Raw genomic sequence first — 19898 nt, 5'->3', positions numbered from 1 at the left:
TGCTGCCCAGAGCACAGGATGCTCCCAGCCCCACGCCTGCCCCATTCCCTGCCCTGGCTCCAGATAACCCCATTTTGGGGCTCCTTGGGGTTCTCCTGTCTGGGACCACAGCCTTTCCTGCAGGACTGATGCATGGTGTTGGTTGCAGAGAATTTCCCCGCTCACTCGGTAGCGCGGCGCACCCCTCCTGCTGCTGGATCTATGAGCTGTGTGTGTGTTTTGTAATTAAGCAGTTAATTGCACTGGAGTTCTTGATTAGCTTTGGGGGATGGTAATGTTCTAGCAGGATGAGATGTTGTGTACAGTTCAGAATCATTTACAGAAATTGGAGCTAATTTTGCTGTCTGTGCTTATTACTGCATTAATTTAATTTGGGTTGCTTTTAGCTCATTAACACATCTAATTAATTCGTTGACATCACTATTAAGATGTCTCTTTGAAATTGGCGTCTCCAGATAATCAGGATGGAAGAGGCTGACAGATCAGGCGCGAAGCTGACTGGGAAAATGGGAAAGGGAAAAAAAAAGAGGACGACTAATGAATTTTCCATCAGAATCGCACGGTTTGTCAGAGTTGGTATCAGGGAGGCAGAGACGGAGCTAGCGAGACAGAGGAAGGGCGCGAGAGACAGCGGTGCTAAAGGGAGATGCGCTCTTTCAGAAATATTCTATTTGTCAGAAGGACAAGCAAGACGTGTGAGAGGACAATAATTATTCTTTAGTGAATCGGCATTGAGGCTGGCTGCGTGTTTCTTTGCTAATTTTCCTCTCTCCTCATTTTTCCATCCTGGCTGTCGGCACTGCAGGACTGGTGTCAGGGGCTGCAGTGCTCCCACATCGTCCCCATAGGGCTGAGGAGTGGCTCCAGGGGGGACAGCAGCCAGCGTGGGGTGGAAGGGCTGGACAGACAATTGAAAGCAATTAAATTGCTGTCATTTAATGAGTTAGCACACACCAGCAGAGCCCTGCTATCTGACTGTATGCTCTGTTTGTGAAATAAAAGAGCTTAGCTTAAACCTGCCTTCATGGTGCTTAGCTGGCAGACGAGAGGTGATGGTCTCAAGTCGCACCGGGGAGAATCAGATTGGGTAGCAGGAACAATTTCTTCTCAGGAAGAGCTGTGTTGCACTGGCATTGCTGGCCAGAGAGCGCTGGGCTCACCATCGTGGAGGTGTTCCACAGCTGCAGAGATGTGGCACTGGGGGACGTGCTCAGTGGGCACGGTGAGATGGGTTGGGGTTGGGGCTCTTAGAGGTCTTCTCCTACCTTCATGATTCTGTGATTCTAAGAGCCTCTTTTCTGGCAGTCTTGGTTTGCCCCACCATGGTCAAGTTGAGGCATCTGTGAAATGCAGAGCGCGCAGGTGGGTCTGCTCTCCTACCTGTGACATAGGAGGAAATCACCAAAATGCCTTCCTACAGCCTCAGTCTAAGAAAGCTTAAGTCTATAGAAGCCCGAGCTTCTTTCTCAGTTTAAAGAAGCCCTTTGGCCCCACACATGAGCCTCCCTCCATGATGACCATAGGGTGATGTTCTCCAACGTGAGCTGCAGTTCCCACCTGGGGAAGAGAAGTTTGCTCCCGTTTCCTTTCAATTTCCTTCAAGGGGAGAATATTAGAAGCTCCACTCTTTAGCACTTCATTAAACACTTTAGTTTAATAGCATCCTCCAGGGAATCCCAATCCAGACCACGTGAGCCAGGAGTAAACAGCTGCATCAATTAACCCCATAATCTCAAGGGTGCTATTAGAAGGTGAGATACCCTTAGAAAGTGCATATGCCTGCAATTAGGCTTAAAATACTTAAGTGTCAATAGCTTTAGTTATTTGCGTTCTCTGCTATTGATCTTGCTTATGTTTTCCACATTAAACAGTCTTTCTTATTTCGTCAATAAATTAAGTGCTGTTTAGATTTATTCACTTTTTCTATTACACGGTGCAACCTCTTGAGCTCCTGACCCCAGCCTGCCCTGTGTGAGGCTCAGGGCTCCAGCCCTCCTCCTGCCAGCTCCATGCTTGATCCAGGAGCTGGGGAAAGCAGTGCTGGGAGGAAGAGCAGGACTGCTGGTGTAGTCCAGCTGGGGATGCTGGGGCTGAGTTTGCTGGTTGTGTCACTTTCCATGTTTGTTTTCTTTGCCTAGGTCAGATTTTGGGTAGTTCTGTCTGGAGCCAGGAGTTGGGTTCAGTGCTGCTTATGGATTCCTTCCAACTCAGGATATTCCGTGATTTAATGATTCAAGCTGTCCACACCATGACATTACATAAAGGGCTCAGAGAAGGGCTAGGATCCACGAGGCCATGCAGAAGATGGGATCCTCTGTGGCTTTTCTTCCCAGGGAAGGCTTTCGGGAGAGTTCTGCACCCTCTGAAGTGGGGAACGGCACAATCACCTCCTCAGAGAACCGCACAAGGTCAACTATTTTTACTTTTATTTTTTTCCCATTGGTCATCATGGCATTTCTGGGCTTTGCTTATCAAACGCTGTGGTGTTTTGGGAGGAATAGGAGGGAAAAAAAAAGGGCAACTTTGGGTATTTAAAGAACAGGTTTTCTGATAGCTTGCAATGTTCAGTTTGCTGCTTGCCAGGGCTTCTCAACTTCCTTAGGACCTGCCCATCTGCTGTGCAATACTGGATGCAGAATGTTATTTTTATCCAGGACTGAGCATAGCCCAACAGCCCTTGTTGTTACAATTAAGCTATGTGCTACTTTCCATAACTCATTAGCCCTTTAGCTTCTGGATTAATTCAATGTGCAAATAACGTCACAAATTGAATATTACTGGACTTCTATTAAGTATTAAGCAGCAGTAAAAGCACATTGCTGTGTCTTCTTTCTGCTTTGCACCAGGGTGTTTTGTCCAGCCTATCGAGCGGCTCGTTAGCCTCCTGGGAGCTCAGTGCCTTCTTTCCATGCTGTTTTGTGTGTGTGTGTGTGTGATAACCCAGATATTAGAGCAGAAATGCAACGACTGCATGCAAAAGTGGGGATAGGCAAAATGAAGCTCCTTTACCACAGCTAGCTCTTTGGATACAGCTTTTGGGGTGGGATTGCTTAACCCAGCCTAGGCATCCGTATGACTGAAGTTCAGAAGAGCAACCTTTGCTCTGGGTGTCAGCCAGTGATGCCCATGGGCTGCCAGCACTGCGCAGGGGCCTTGGGCTGGGTTTGGGGCTGAAGGATTTGTGATGCCAACACATTTCCAAAGCTCCAAACCTCAAACGTGTCGGTGGTGCCAACGTGGGAAGAAAGGCTCTGTGCCATGGGAGCTCACAGCACCGCTGAGCAAGATGGGTGCAGCTTTCTTTTGACGCGCTGGAGTGGAGGCAAATTTCAATCTAATAATGTAAAGCAGCAATAACCATTATAATTAATTTATATAAAAGACATTATAAAATTACACTTGGTGCATTTAAATCCCATCCAGGAGCAATGGTCGTTTTCCAGTTAAGCTATGGGCTGTGCTAAGGCAGACGGGGAAAGAGGTATTTCAATATTTTTTATAATTTTATATTCTTCCTAATATCTCTCACGCTAATTTCATTATGCAACACAGTCAGCACAGTGATGTAATTATTGAAAAGTAATTTTGCAATAAATGGATTTAAATGTGTTCGAGTCCACTGTAAATTCAATCTCTCTGTGGAGGTGGATTGAACAGGCAAGGAGAAAGGGAGGTGGGACAGCGTGGGGTGAAAGCTGAGAAGTCCTGAGCATCCCACGTCGAGCATCTGCTTACAGCAAGCAATAACATCCACCTCAGATGGAAACTGCTCCCAGAGCCCCTCCTTCCCCCTGAGCATCCAGAGCTGCTGCTCACGGAGGTGGGGGAAATTTGGGAGATGTCTCAGAGCAGAGCATCGCCGGCTCTGCGCTGCTCTTGCAAAGCAGGTCCTGTGTGGGTGCCTTAGTCTGGATTAAGGGCTCAGCTACTGGGCAGGGACGTGAGGATATTCCCCTGCATAAGGCATGGGAGATGTGATTTCTATTCCTGGCTCTGTCAGAGACTTCCTGCGTGATACTGGGCAAGCAGTATTTCATCTCTGTGCTTCCATTTCCTCACCCACACAATAGGGATAAGGAGTGCTTCCCCAGCTCATCGGTGAAATTAATGTAACATATGTAAAGTGCATGTATATCCCCAGATGAAAGGTGCCATTGTAATAATATTCAAATTATTATGGAAAATAGATAAAGCGACCAACCCCTGCTAAATGATCGTCGGGCTTTTCACCAGATTCATGAGATCCACGTAAAATGTGATAAGGAAGCCTCAGATGTCAAGTGGTTTAGAGTCAGACTCCGTTCGGGAAGCAGAGCTGGCTGTGCCTTTTAAGTGGAGGATGAGATAGCAGTGAATTTGGGACTGGGGAAGTTGTAGCCCTGGGTGAGCTGCCTGGTTTTGTGGATGCTGCTAGGGGGGGAACTGAGGGCTACACCTCCTGAGGGCCAAAAGAAACCCAGGAATGACTCAGTGATGGCAAAATCAAAGAGGAGAAGCAAGGATGAATGAGTTTTTTGCATCCTAGCAGCTGCACACATTTGGGATGTCTCAGAAAGGTGTGGATGGCAGTAACAGAGGGCAGACTGAGTGAATGGAACAGCGTTCACTTAACCCATCAGGTCCACATGAGATCTTTACCTCTGGGTGAGCTCTGGTGTCCCTTGCAGGGCGCCGGCTGACACTGCAGCAGGAAGATGTGCAGGTCTACGGACCACAGCAGTGATGTCTCTTCTCCCACGTCCTTCAGACATCTCCCCTCCCCCACGGCTGCACCGCAGGACAGGAGTAGGACCTCTGCCCTGTGAGCAGCATCCGTGCTCCTTGCAATAGGGCTGCAGGTGAGCAGGGCTGGTTATAGGCTGAGATGTGTTCTCTGTGAAAGCTGAAACCACTGGACCTCACGGAGCATCCTTCCTTTGTCAGCGAGGTGCTGGCCTGGGGCCCAAGGAGCCAGGCTGGGAGATACCTGAAATGTGAACTGATGGAGGTTTGACCCTCGCACTGCTGTGTGGGTTTCTTCTGGCACCCAGTGCAGTTGCCCAGCACCAAATGCTCAATTATAGACAAAATTGAATTTACAATTTGCTTTTGGGCAATGTGTAAATTGGCCCTTCATTGATTATTAATGAAGTGCTAATTGCTCTTCGCAACCAATTTTTATGCAAATGCTATTAGTGCTATTTGCACAATCCCGCAATTTACAGTTTTACATTTGCAGTGGCCGGGTGAAAAGATGCGAGAAGAAGACAGCTTGTCCTGAAAGAAAACAAGGAGGGGAGGGGGGGGGCGATCACAAAACTTGCAAAACTTGGAGCAGCAAAATAACGCTATTAGGGATGAGAAAACATTAAAAAAAATACCAAAAAACCAACAACCCAACACCGAATAAACAAACTCTCTCTCTTTATTGATTGTTACAGATTCAGCGTTGACAGGGGTTGCTCCGAATGTAACAGGATCCCGTGGCAGATGTAAATCAGACTGCAGGCATTTGCCTCGTGTTTCACGAAGGAGGTCAGTGTGGGGGTTTGCCTGTGAAAACGTGGGTGAGGGGCTGCCAGCGTCACCAGGCAAAGCTGGGTGCTCCCTCGGTGGTGCTTTGCAAACCAAGCGTGGGCAGCACAGCCATCTTCTGCCATCCTTTGGACCTCCCGTGGCCTCTGCATGGTGCTGACACCCCGCTGAGGCTGTCCGAAGCTGCATTGCAGCCCAGGAGCTCTGCACGAGGAGGCCGGTCCTGCAAAGCGGAACAGTCTGCGTCTCACTTGCAGGTGGGCAGTGAGGGCTCCCAGTGAGGGCTGTCGGCATGCTGTGGGTTCAGGTTCTTCAGAAGCTCTGGGTGCTTTGTGCTTCACACGGAGCCTTTGAAGTCAGCCTGAGCTCCAAGCCATCTCCTAATTGCTTTTCCTTTATCAGACAGACTTTCAATGAACTTCACGAAAGGTGTTTGAGGCCAGAGCAGCCCCATAGGCTGCCAAATGACAGGCGCTGCTGGGGGCGACTGGGTGAGCCCTGTTTTTTAAAGGTAAAGATGTTTCTTTATATTTGGGTAGGGACGGGCCGCGGTCACCTGAGGAAGCAGCAGGCAACCTCCGTGCATTGGGATGGCGCAGCTCAGATGGGTGAAAGCAAACGTGGGGAGCCTGGAGCAGGGAGCAGAGCCGGTGGGTGTCCTCGCGGAGCCGTGAGCGTCGGGGAGCAAAGCACAACACGAGAGCAGCCGCGAGGCTCGCAGCGCTGCCTGCCCGCTGTAAGGCCCGGCACGGACACTGCGTGGCACTCTTCTCCGCAGCACCGCGCCCGGAGCCCACGGGCTTCCTCATCCCCGCCGGCTCCACGGCCGCCCCGGGGCTCCCCTGCCCCGCTCGCCCCCTCGGGCTTTGGCCCCCGCTGCCGCTTCTCCTTCCAGGCTCTGAGCGGAGCATCGCGTTCCGACCCGCAGCTGCCCGAGCAGCGCCGGGTTCTTCTTCTTCATCATCATCAGAAGACGCGTGTCGGGATGTGCCGCCCCCCAGAGCAGGTGCCAGCACCGCTCACAGCGCAGGGCTGCAGCTCCCGTGAAAAGAATTGTTGCCGGGGTTTCAGCTTTGATTCACGGCCTCCGAGACAGGATCCCTTGTCAGCAGGGGCTATCTGGGGAACACCCGCCCCGTGTTACCAGGCGCCTCGACCAGAGGGACCGGCACCTCCTCCCACTGCTTCCATTTGTTTTCCAGAACATGGTCACGATGTGCATGCATGGGGCTGAGCTCTGCGTGCCCCAAAAGGGCTCTGTTTCAAGAGACAGGAGGGGCTGGGGAAGGTCTGCAAGCAGATATCTGGCTGTGACACCATGTGTCCTGGGGGTTACCTGTGGCCCTTTGTCACCTGGATGTCCTTGGCGTGCTGGGGGCCCAGCATGGCAGGCGATGTTGGGCTGTCCTTGGCCAGGTGGGCATCCCTAGGAAAGAGAATTTGGAATGATCAGATGGGCAGGGAACAAACTCAAGCTATTTTAGCTCTCACTTTCCCTCGAAGCTTAAGGCATGCTTTAACCTTCCGGATATTCTTCTGTTTTCTTTCCAACATCTAATTTGAAAGGCTTTGCTTTCCGACAAAATAGGAATGAAGCTCTACTTTCCCCCATGCTTTGGCTGGGGCAGTCTAACATCCCCAGCCCAAGTCCCCACATCCAAGGGAAGAGCTGTGAAGGAGGTCCATCCCAGGGAGATGCAGTAGGTTTGGCTGTGCTGGGATGGAACATCCATGCTGAGCAGGGAGGGACCTGCTCCTGCCAGGCTGCCTCACCACATCCCACCAGCCCCGCTGATTGCAGGGGTAGATTTGCTCAACTCGGTTCGTCCTCAGCCTCCAAACAGCACATGGAGGCCCAGAGAACAAAGGAAGAAACTTCTTCTCCACCCCTTTCAGCAACACTTCCCTTCATGTGCTGCTGGGTTTGATGTCCGTAAGAAAGTCCCTCCTCCCCATGGAAGACAAAGCCCAAGAAAGAAATCATGGGACTTATTTTCTGAGGCCAGAGTTCTGGCGGGACCTCATTTGAAACCACCTAAATTTGAGGAATATGTATTTAAAATGCGATGCTATGAAAACCTAGTAAATATTTAATTTTATTTTTATTAAATACTAAATTGATGATGGCTGACACTTTATTAAAGTGTCAAAGTGAGTGTTCCTACATTCTAATTACTTATCCTAACAAGGAGGCAGCCTCGTCAGGAGCCGCGCGCTGGCGTGCGCAGGCGAGGGGCGCTCCCGTTAAGTAACACCTATTAAACTATCATTTGCACCTTGAGGCATCTCATTAATATCTCAACTGGTGAGACTGCGCTGCCAGTGCCTACCTGACCCGGGGCACTGGCAGGAGAAATGGCTCCGGGAGTCCTTTCCTTGCTCCAGGCTTTCCTGCACAAATAATTCCCATAAAATTAATAATGGCTATGCCACTTAATTGAATTCCTGATAAATGAAGATTCTTCCAAGCCCCTTCTACATGCGTCCGAGAGATGCAAGAGGATTGCTGCACTACACGTGGGGGAAAGTTTTGTTCTCCACCCTCCTCCTCACTTTCTTTCTTCCTCTCTCCAACCCTCTTTCCACGCTATCTGTGTCCTCCTGCTCCCTCCCCATCATTCTTTTCCTCCTCCTCCCATACCTGCCTTCTCTTTTCTGCAGCACTTTCTCTTCTGACTCTTCCATTTGGCTCCCTGCCACTTCTCCATGATCTCCATGATCTCCATGATCCAAGATCGCCATGATCTATCTTTATGCTATCTCTACCATTCATCTTCCTCCTGTAGATTTCTCAGTCTTTTCTCTCTTATCTCCCCATCTTGCCCTTTCTCCCCGCTTCCATTTTGCTTTCCATTTCACCAATAACAGCCTTTTTTTCTCAGGTTTCCATTCAGGCCTTGGTCACATTGCCTTGGAGCAATGTTCTTGTGTTATGAGATCTCTGTTGGACGTGGACATGGCAGCACATCTTCAGACCTGTCTGCTCACCAAGAAGAGATGTCCTCCCTCAAACTGGAGATTGCCATAGCCAAAAACCTCACAGAATCTGCAGATCTCCTCTCATCCCATCTTCCCCGTGGATGAGGAAACAACTGTATGAGAAGAGGAGGAACCTGTCCTCAAGACATGGTCAAATCTGCGACCACCTGGATGCCGAATCATTGCACGAAAGGTAATGGGCTTCAGCAGGGCACACCATGGAATCTGAGGGCAGTTGGTGTTTAGTTGAACTACAGAGCTGTCTTCAATTCCATTTTCTCTGTTTCCATCAGTAAAAGTGCTGCCTTACTGCTGTTAACCTGAACAGGTGCACTATTGGGGTTTGGTTGTTGGTTGTTAGGGTTTGCTTTTTGTTATTCCTTTAATAAGCATCAAAATACCCGCTCTAAAATTCCATTCTGCTTTTATTTCGTTCCAATTAGGAGAGCAAACTAGAAACTACACTCAGTATTAGAAACGCCAACTCGAGATTCAAAGCGAGCAACTTAAAAATAAATAAATACATAATGGAAAAAAATGCCATTAAATAACACGTGAATAACAAGTGATGGGATTTTAATCTTCTTGCTAGGAGAGGCTACTTCTTCAGTACTAAAGGTGACTCACAAGCAGCATCGCTCCGGGAAAGTTAAAAGTGATAATTCAATAAGACTCAAGGATTGTGTGGGACTCAAGGAGGGATAAAACAGACTTGCAGGGAGATCTCTTTCCTCTGTCTCCTAGTGATGGATGGAGCTGGAAAACCTGGTCAGTTCTGAGCTGACGAGAGATAAAACATCTTTGTGGACACACAGGTGGGCAAGAAGCAGCTGCTCTGTAATGATGGCTGTGAGCTCAGCAGGGCTCAAGTAGAGGTTGGGCATTTGTATGGTCTTATGATTGGACTTTATTGGACTAGATGGTCTTAAAGGTTGTTTTCCAACCTTATGATTCCATGATTCTGTGATTCTATGGATAGCTATATTCCAAGTGTCAGTATTGATAAAATATTATGAATGTTAAGAATAATCAATATTTTAAAGAAGAAAGAGCAAAGAGTGGAGGATTTCTGGGTACCGGGACTCAGCCAACCCACCAGTACTGGGGCACCTGGAAACAGGGCTGTGTTATCCCCAGTTTGCAGCAGAGTGCTGAGTTTCTGTTCATGCATACACCTGTGGTGGCTTCCAGAGCAGGTTGAGAGCGGTGAGATGGGAAGAGGAGGAGAATCGGGCAGAGGAAGAAGTGATCCGTTTTGCAGAGACGGTGTGAAAGCCGGTGGGGAGGGATGAGAAAGGCCTGAAAGGAAGAAGAACGTGTCGTGTGTGTCCACGTGTGCCGTGGCTGGAAGCGCAGGCACGTGGTGGCCCAGGACACCGGGTCGCCCCGTCTCCATCACTGAGGCAACAGTTCTGGGGCTGGGGATGCAGGACGGGGTGCTGCTCCAGCCCTCTGCCTCCCCATCCTCCTCGCACGGTGTTGGACGAGCCAGGCTGCCCGGAGCTACAGCTGCCCGGCTTCAGCTTAGTGTTTATTTTCCAGGCTGAAAGGACGCTTGTGATCCCAAAGCCCTTCTGTGTTTAGCCAGACCTCTCATTCACTTGCAGAGGAAACCCATGTCAGCCGCTCCCCTTTGTCTCCCCTGAGCTATTGCTTTGAATCTGAAAGGATTGGGTGCAGATTTCAAGGGATGTTCAGACAAAGGCTGTTTGAACAGCACTTGTGTAAATAATCCATGAAAAACTCTTTGAATAACCTCAATGAAATTTTCTCTGAATTTGCTATTCTTTTTCTCCGGCAGCAGAAAGAGGTGGAAGGGAGGAAAGGGAGGAGAGGAGGAGGGAGGGAGGGAGAAGGAGGTGGGGGGAGGACCCACACTTTTTTCTCTCTGCCAACTTTTCCGAATGCCAAGAAGTAGTTTGGCTTTAAAAAAAAAAAAAAAAAAAAAAAAAAACCAAAAACAAAAAGCATCTCTTTGCTATTCTCACAGCTTTAGGAATAATCTCATACGGGACCTCCTCGTCCTCAAACTTCTCCGCACATTCGATGCAAGGGGACACCCTTGTATTTAACGCAGCAAGGGCAACGCCGAGCTGGTTAATTATTAGCCGTATGGTTTAATGTTCGCTTGCTGTACATATGTAGGGAACAATTCCCCTTTAGCATGTCGTTTAGTTTGCATTAAAATGGAGATAATTGTTTTGATGCCAAATGCTCCCGTTCCCTCCCTCTCTCCCCCTCTTCCCCCCCCCCCCCCCCCTCCCCCCCCAACCCCCCAGTGCTCTTCGTACAGTTTATACAAATTACAGCCTTAAACAAGAGGGACAAAACCCCCTTTGATTCGGCTTCTTTTGAAGATATCCGAATGGAAGCCCATGCGGTGGCGGTGCTGCGGGTTTGGGATGCGCTGTGTTCCCCGGAGCTGCTCCGATTTGGGGAAGGGGCTCCGCGTGCTTCGGGGGATTTTCGGGAGCCGGTTCTGTGGATGTCCAGGAGATGGAGCAGTGTTTCTGTGGCCTCTGCCGCCGGTGCCCCTAACGAGCCAGTCTGTCTGAACTCGGAATGAATTTTGTTCCCTTTTCATCACTCTCTGATGTCCAGCTGCTCCTGTCAACACCTTCTTATAGCATGTAATTCATCGCTCAGACTGACAGCTGGGGCCGCGGGCCTGGGACCAGCTCCTCCTGCCATCGGAGGATGCCTCCTGCACCCACTGAGGGTCCCTGCCCTGTGCGAGGGCTTCCCTCGTCCCCTCCTGCACCTGGGGCCCGATGGCTCTGCAAAGGGTTCCGGAGACCCAACCTGGAGCAACTCAGAGCCTGGGAACCTCGACCAGGGCTTGGGGATACCCCATCCAAGTGGCTGGAGGAGGCTGCTGGGGAGAGCTGAGGCTGCACCGCTGTTTGCAGGGCTCCTTTCCCCGTGTTTGATTTTGCTTTGACAGCAGGTGAAAGCAGGGGCAGCCTTCTGCCCGGAATCTGGGCTCACACCCCAATAACGGATGCTATCTGTTGTCCCATACCCCCACCAGGATGCCTCTAGCAGGGCTTGCTGCTGGCACTGCACAGCACCACACAGCTCAGGTACTGCACGAGTCCTTCTGGTGAGATCCACCCTAACCAAACTCCCCCTTCTGTCTACCAGCCAGTTTCTAATATCTATCCTTTAACTCAGCACTTCTGCCTTCGATTCTCCTCCTGCACCTTCCTGTCTTCCTATAATTTATTCTATATCTCACCCATTTCTTGTCCTCATTTACAATTCTTCTTTATTTTATTACTTTGCATAATTTCCTTTTAGGATTTGTCATAAAATATATTCTGCCACCTCGATCTTCTCATTTCTGCTCTCAAGTGCCAGCCTGTTCTCTCCTGCAGCAGCTCCTGATGCCTTCCCAGCCCTGGTGCTGCACAGCCCAGCCCTGGAGGATCCAGAGAGCCCCTGGGAGGGATCTTTGATTTGTTGGCGTGTGATGGTGTAGAATCAGCACTTGGTGATTGCCCAGAGCTGATTTGAAAACAGTGATGGTGAAGTGAGTGAGGGTCAATGGGTCCATTCTGGCCACGCTGACACATGTCCCGTTCTCTTCACTGTCCAATTCCAATCTGCCCTGAAAGGTAGGAAAGCACATGGGGAAACTGAGGCACAAAGCTTTGACCCAGGTTCTCCAAGACACTTAAATGCTGTCTTCTCTTTAAAAACAAGAGTGAGGCATTTTCTGATATTTTTCATGGTGTGACTCTGAGTCAGCTGCTCAAGGTCACAAAGGACAATGGTAGAAAAGTGGTACAGAAAACTGCATGCAAATTTTCTGCAATTCATCCCAGAATCAGAATCTTTTACCCAAAATATGACCAGGCAGGAGGGAGCACAGAAGGCTTACAGGAGCCGCTCACATCTCAATGCATCCTTTCCCCAAGGAGAATAAAAACCATACGCAGGAAGGTGCAGTGCAAACTGCTGCCCATGGTGTGTCTCCTGGAGTGGGCAGAACCAATCTGCTTCTGTGGAGCGTCCCCAAGAGCATGAGCTTCAACCTCTTTTGAGGAAATCTGTGTGAACCAGCAGCCTGTGCCTCAAACTGATTTTAAGTGTCCTGGTAGGGGAAATAGAAATGAATGAAAGCATCCTCTCTGAAGGCATCTTCTCCTGATTGAAAAACGTGAAATTATGACACAGCATGCTAAGCTGAGGTTCATGAGCCCTTCTGAGGGATGTTTTTTGAATGAATCCTGGCCAAAAGATGGCTTTGTGTGTGAGAACCACGTGGTTTCATTTGTCATCCCTTTGATTTTGAAGACCCGCTTAGATATGGAGCTCCATGTAAGACCTGCGAGCACCAAGCCTCAGACAGATCGGAATGGAAAGCATCCTCCTGGTTCCCTGTGCTGGAAGCAAACCTCTGGCTTCATCTTCCAAACCCATTTTGTTTGTGGTTTTGTTTTTTTTTTTTGGTTAATATGGAGAAATCCCCGCGTGGTTTGGGTTTGCAAGAAGGATTTTCCCTTCATGCGCTGCCACAACAACTGAGATCAGCCGAGGCACTCGAGTGAACGGATCCTGGATGTAATTGTCTGAGGGCTGGTGGCCAGGTTTTGTCAGGAGAGGGCCCGACTGGCTGGGTTTCAGTTCCACCTCTGCCTTGACAGAGCCTGTCTCCTTTAATCATTAGAGTTCAGTGCACGGCTTTCTCCTGGCACAAGTTGGGATTTCATTTGTTTTGGAGGAAGATTGCTTCTTTTGTTAGTCGAGGTCTTTTGGTTCCTGTTGTGTATGCTGGGACAAGGCGATCCCCTCGGCTCCAAAGAGCTTACGGCCAGGGGCGGGCCGGGCTGTCTGCTCTTCACATTTGGGATTGGGTTTAAATCTTCACACGCCATCCTTGTGCCGATGGAAGCATTCTTACGACTGTAATGAAGCACGTTTTATGAACTGAGAGCAAAATGAATGCGTGCTCTTCCCAAACTCGGGGCAGTCAACACAAACTCGGCGCCATAAACTGAGTTCCCGATTAAACCGAGCGTTGGAATTTAGAGACAGGAGTGAACGCTGCGTTATTACAGCCTTGCAAAACTCCGGTTAATTTACAGTGGTGTGAAATCCATTTTTTTTAACGACTATGACACTGCCAAAATCTTTGCAATGCAGAAACAGCTTCGCAGGAGAATTTCAATCTAACATCAACAGGAGATTTGGAAGATGAATTGTGCAAGGATCTCCTTCCTCCAAAGATGCTGCTTTGTTTTGCTTTTTGGTATTTGGTTTGGCGCTAATACTGTCTGTTTTATGATGTTTTAATTATTGTTGTTTATTTATTATAATCATATTTTAATTGTTTGTGCAGTGCCTTGAGTGCCTAGGCAGGGGGGCACATTATAAATTAAATTATTATTAAAAAGTTGTTATTATGTGTACCTACTCCAAACTGAGCTAGAGCAGGGAATGCACTCAACTGCCTGGAATTAATTTCCCCCTTTTATTTTCCCTTGTCTTCTCTCTACTCAGGAGTATAGTTCAAAGGATTGCAGGGAGAAAATGATGTTTCGTTGCCTCCCCCCAGGGCTGAGTGAGGCAAGGGGAGCTCTGCTCTTGGCTCCCTTGGGTGCTGAGGTTGAAGGTAGGGAAACGCTGTGCTCCATGGACTAGGTAGATTATTTCCTACAGCTTTTCTGCCTCCCTCCCTTCATGGTCCCCAATGGCAGGCTGCTGGAAGAAACTGGTTGATGTTTGCTGCATTACAACAGCATTTGCTAATTCTTAAATTAAAAGGGGGTTAATAAGTGTGCTGATGGTGGGCTTGGAGGGGAGGAGGGGGCTGCAGCCCTGGTGGCCAGGTGAGGACGGCTGGGGCAGTGCTGCTATCCAAGCCCCTCTTCTTGCACCCTGACCTTTCTAGTTTGATGCAGATGTCACTGTGCCCACCACCAAGATCCTCACCAACCTGGAGAAATCCCAGCTGGGTGTCCACAGCTCTGAGCTTCACTGCCAAGGATTCAACCGCTCGCTCCTGTTGCTGCTGCACCGGGTAGGTGCCACAAAGCCTCCTCTTCTGCTTTGGCTTCTGGGGTTTCCATGTGCCACAAAGCACTGACAGGTGGTCAAGAGTGGTATCAGGAAGGCCATAGCAAAACCCCATTACCCTTATCTGCCCAAGACCAAAGAGTACCCTTCACGAATGCAGCTGATGGAGAGACAGATTCCCTCTGATTTATTCCCATTTACCTCCTGCAGATTTCCTCAGACCCCTCTGTGCCCACACGATCTGCTTGTTGCTGTTGCAATGTGAAAACAGGGAACCTTCCCCTCAGACAACTAATTTTGGCAGGACTGGGACTCAGCTCAGAGGCCCCCCAAGTGTTCAGATCAACTGCACCATCAAGGCCTGCATGGAAAAGAAGGATTTCCCCTCCCTCAGACCTTCTCGCCACTGGCCCAGAGGCTCAGCTGTGGATTATGTGTGTTCTCCAGGAACAGCCATCGTGCTGCTCCTTGTGGGCATATTGGGGATAAGCATACAGGGATGCTAGAGCTCGAGAGCGGCTCATTACATCCCGAGAGCAATGGATGTTATGGAGATGGAGCCACACAAGCACCAGTGACAGCTGAGTGATGACATGAAGGTTCTGGTTCCATTAACCATCAATTTGATAATAAACAGTAAGAGCCAGATGTCATAGGAGCACCTCTATGCCTTGGTGCTGGTGGCAAGTTTCACACCTTCAGCTCTTCTAATAAGACATCATTTCATCTCACAGTGCTCCACTCAAAATGTTTATTATAGCTACACTGATAGGTACTGCAAGATCTCATTACTTATCTGCACTATTTTTATTTTGGATAGATAATAGAAAAATTGTATGAAGGGCAGTTAAAGATTCCTAGAACTAAAACTGTGATTTTGATTTATTCCAGTTTGTGGGCTGCTAAACAAAGTTTTTCAGCAGAGGCACAGACTTCTTTGTGCTTTCACTGGAGCATGAAAGATTTTGCTTCCTTTCACGGCCTTCCACAGCCTTCATTTCACAGCCCATAGGGGTCTGCAGGCCACCATTCAGAAACCACAGGGACGGCCGAGGGAAATGGGTTCGTTGCCGCTGTAGGACTCCTGATGCTCGACAAACCTGCCCATGGCATAGGGCTGAGTCAGCAAAAACGGCCATTTCTGCAGACATTTGGTGCCAGTCTTAAAAGAAGTCCTCTCTTCTGTTTCTGCTGTTGCTGTTTGCCCAGAGCCACACGCTGGGCACTTTCTCCCTGCGTGATGAGCGTGCATTTATCAGTCCTGCTCCGAGCGCTGCTGTGCAGCCCCTGCTCTGCCTCCTCCAGTTCCTCCAGGGAGCTCTGACAGGGGCTCAGCTGCTGCCCTGCTCCATATGCACATCCTCATCCTCTTCCCTCCCCTCTCGGTGGGGAAGGAGCAGCCGTTTCCCCGTCCCTCTGCAGACTCCTGTAATCCCGTACCCAGGGGCCGTTTAGCCCTGTCTGCCTGGTTTGCAGCTCAGCTCTGAAGGGTTCTAATCTGGTGTCATGTACCATTGGGCACAGAGGCAGAGCAGGGCTCCCCGGGGCCGGGGTCGGCTTCTGATGGGAAAGGCTCTGCAAAGGCTGAGCCCCTTCCCCTTGCTGCCCTTGCAGTCTGCTGTGTGGATGTGTAACAGGACTGGGAAAGGTGACTGAAACCCAGCGCCATCGGCCGTGCTGTTATTCTGCATCTGCTTTCCTCCTCCCAGCATCCAGGCTTAAGATTTTAATGTTATTGTGTTTGTTCACGGTCATTACTTAATTGATGCTGTTTTGGCTTAAATACATTGAGCTCATCTGACTTTCTGAGTCTGTAATAGGGGAAGTAATCCTGTACCTGGATGGAATCAGCTTTAGACTCTCTGCACCACATATAATCTCAAACAATGCGTAATTTTTATGTCTTGTGGCATTTAAGGAGAATGTTTGAGTGTGTTTGGCTTTGAACACGAGGCCTCTTCCTTCTTCCCTCTGTACGTAGCCTTGCTATCACTTGTGGTGGTACAGAGCATGAGCAAACAGGAATCCCATTGGTTTTATGGGCATTTCGACACCTCGGGTCTGGGGCTGCACAGCTCACTGCAGAGATGCACACACAGTCTGCAGCAAGGGCTGCTGCTGGTGTTGGTGTCACTTTGGAGCTGATGTCACTTTGGAGCTGGGTGTCACTGCTGCCTGAGCTTCTGAAAGTGGAGTAACAACCTTGAGATCTTGCTTTTCCAGAAGCAACCAGATGTAAGTAATCCAGAGGTAAGCTTTTAGGTTGCTTTATCAGGAGGGGATGGCAGAAGTGTTTTGTTCTTGACTTCCCCTAAGGCACTTAAACATGAGCTTCAGCCTAAGCAAACCGTGGCCATCCTTTACCACTTTGTGCCAAGCTCTTGCTGGGATAACAAAAAGGATAAAAACACCTTTTTTCAGGGATTTTGTCTTGAATCAGGAGGATTGAGGTTCTCATAAGACAATGCAGACAAACCCACACGCCTCCATGGCACGCTGATCATAGCAGATACAGCCACGGGATACGTGCACAAAACTTCACAGCCCTGCCATAAGCTTATCAGCACTGCCCTTCCCACAAATCCACCTCCAGCAGGACTTCTCCCAGGGCTGCAGACTCCCATGGGACACAGAGAGGGGTCTTTTTGGAGCCATGTGCCCAGGGTGGGCTCCCTTCCACCAACCCACACCAACTCGTTGCCCTGCCCTTGGCCCAGCACACACAGGTTGCAGTCCGTGTCCCCATCCTCAGCCCTGCTGGGGAACCCCCTTCCCACCTGCCATGGAGACTCAAACCCAGAGATTTACACTTTCCCGTGGAGTTCCCCTGGATTTACAAGAGGGCAGGATTTGACCTGCAGAGTTTAACAATGGTTGTTAACCTTGACTGTGATCAAATTAGACCAGAGCACGAGCTGGCTGTCATATCAGGAGCTAAGTGGCCACTTGCTTGGAAAATAATATCCATTGGTTTTCTTTTGCATTTACATTCCTTTTCCTGTATGCTTTGGCTGTGTCTGTGCTGGGGAGGGATCAGCAGGATAACGGGAGTTTCCAACCCAGATGGGCTCCATCCTTCTTATCATCTCGCTGGAGCCAGAGGAGCTTTTAAAGGAGAACAAATGTTTTTCAGGCCCTCTCTACGCTGCCACTCTTCAAATATGTTCGAAGCTGTTTTTCCCAAAGCCTGATGTGTTTGTAAGTGTTTCAACTTCCATGTGACTAGATGTTCAGCTCTTGCAGGTCTGCAGCACAGATCCTTGTTGGCCTGGCTGAAAATCAAACCAATGTGAGCATTCTCATTCTGGAGCTGGGCTGAGCTCCTGCCAGCCATCCCCAGTGCAGACAAGTCCTCAGTGTGTCTCCTTTCAGACAGGAAAGCACCAGTGGCCAAAAAGCTGAAAATGACAAATGTGGCTTCCTGCCTTGAGTAGGATGTGGCTCGGGTGTGCACAGCCTGGCATTTGAAGGGTTAAAGAGGCTGTGTCCTTGGTGACATGTAATTTATGATCTTGTGAATCCTTTTTTAATTATTTTGCTGTGACAGAGGTGGAAATATCCAACTTCAAACGACTGGCTTTATTGATATGCTGCTATTTGTGCCTCTGTGGAGGAACAATCCCATAAAAGCAATAAATTAGAAAACCCCTGTTCTCATCAGAGAGAGACAGACTTTCTGGCTGGGAATGAGAGGCCTGGTGCAAAGGCATTCCAGCTCCGTGAAGGGGCTCCCTGTGATCTGTGCTGAGCAGCCGGTTCTTGAACCAGTCACATGGATGCTTATCCACCAGCCCGGCCATAAAGCCCCCACCTGCAGGCCAGGCTCATTGCACGGGGCCAGGGCTTGGGGTTTTGTCTGTATCCACAGTTTAACAGCTGTCAAATGTTTATGGCTTTGTGGCTGTTTGTATTGGTTGGTTATTTACTCTCTTTTTACACCGGAGAAGCCAGGAACACCCGCAGTCATGGTATGGTTTGTGATCCAGCTGCATTGGACCATTGGGTGCAACCTGCCCATGGCATGTAAGCAAGTCCATTCCCCTCTGCACAGACAGGCACAGTCAGATGTGGAACAAAAGTCCTATAGGGCTGATCCTGAGGCCCAGCGACACCCCCTGACCCGACCCCAAGTGTGAGAGCCACTTGCTGCAGAGCAGGCAGCCCAGTTCTCCAGTGCACCCTGGCAGAAGTCAGGAATGCTTTTGCTGAAGTCACAGGCACTTCACAGACTCCAGAGGTGATACGAGAGAAAGATGAATTAGTCTCTGAGTATTTACCTGCCGTTGATCTAATTCCGAGATGCTGCTGTAAATGGGATATTGCTTTTGACTTACACAGACGCTGGATCAAGCCTACAGCGATTAACATTCAACACCTGTGCTTCAATCAAGCTACTTTTCTCTAGTAATATCATTTATGCTGAAACTTCATCTCCTTCAGTCACTGATCTTCAGGCTTATCTGCCTTAGCCTGGTGTAAATCCGGGGTAACCCTGTTCTTATTGGAGTTATTCCTGATCAGCACTGGTTTAAATGAAATCCGAATGTGACCCACAGATGACACCATTTCAGCGCCTTGCAGAGGTCAGAGCCATAACACAAGCTCATGGTGTCAGTTGCCTCACCTGTGCCAAAAACAAGCACAGCAAGGTGGTAGAGTTGCTGTCGCATCTTGGTTAATTAACATGGAAAAATCTTAAATGTTCCATGATCACAAGGAAGTGTTTTCATCGAGGTAGGAACCACACACCTCCATGCTGCCCTATCTATGGGGTTTCTTCTCTGCAAATCCATGAAATTCCCAGGCTTGGCATTCATTGCACTGGGAAGTTGACTGGGAAATGGAGATCATTTCCCATCCAACAGGAGGGCAGGGAAGAAATCCTGGCCTTGGGAAACTGCATCTCTTGATGGATGAGTTTATCATCACACAGACAGCCCACCTCCACAGTGGGAGAAGCCTTCCCATGCTATCTCAGACCTACAGCTCAACGTTTCCCTGGCCCCCCATCACAGATGGTGCCTTCAGGTGGGGTGAGCACCCACACAAGCTGGTCACTTGGCCAAAATCATCCTTTGCTGCATCTTGGTCCCACCTTGAAGGTCACTGGCGAGGTCAGGCTAGGAGAAACCAGCATCTGGCACTTGGCTGGTCCTTCTGGGCATGTTCACACCTCCGACCTTGGGACCCCTCAAGAAATCACCCCACTAGAGGGCACTGGGAGTCGATTTTCTGTCCCCTCTTGGAGTTTCAGCTCTTTATTTGAGTTTCTCCTTGCTTAGCGTTCTCCCCAGCTCTCCCTCCTCTTTGCTGGCCAGCTCAGACTGTTTAAATTGGAAATTATTTGTATTACTGTCTGTAAATAATAGATGAGGGAGTGAAGT

This window comes from Lagopus leucura, unplaced genomic scaffold (assembly GCF_019238085.1).
Source record: "Lagopus leucura isolate 7727_CA_CO unplaced genomic scaffold, USGS_WTPT01 Super-Scaffold_760, whole genome shotgun sequence".
Classification (NCBI taxonomy): domain Eukaryota; kingdom Metazoa; phylum Chordata; class Aves; order Galliformes; family Phasianidae; genus Lagopus; species Lagopus leucura.
Note: the sequence above shows the minus strand (reverse complement) of the source record.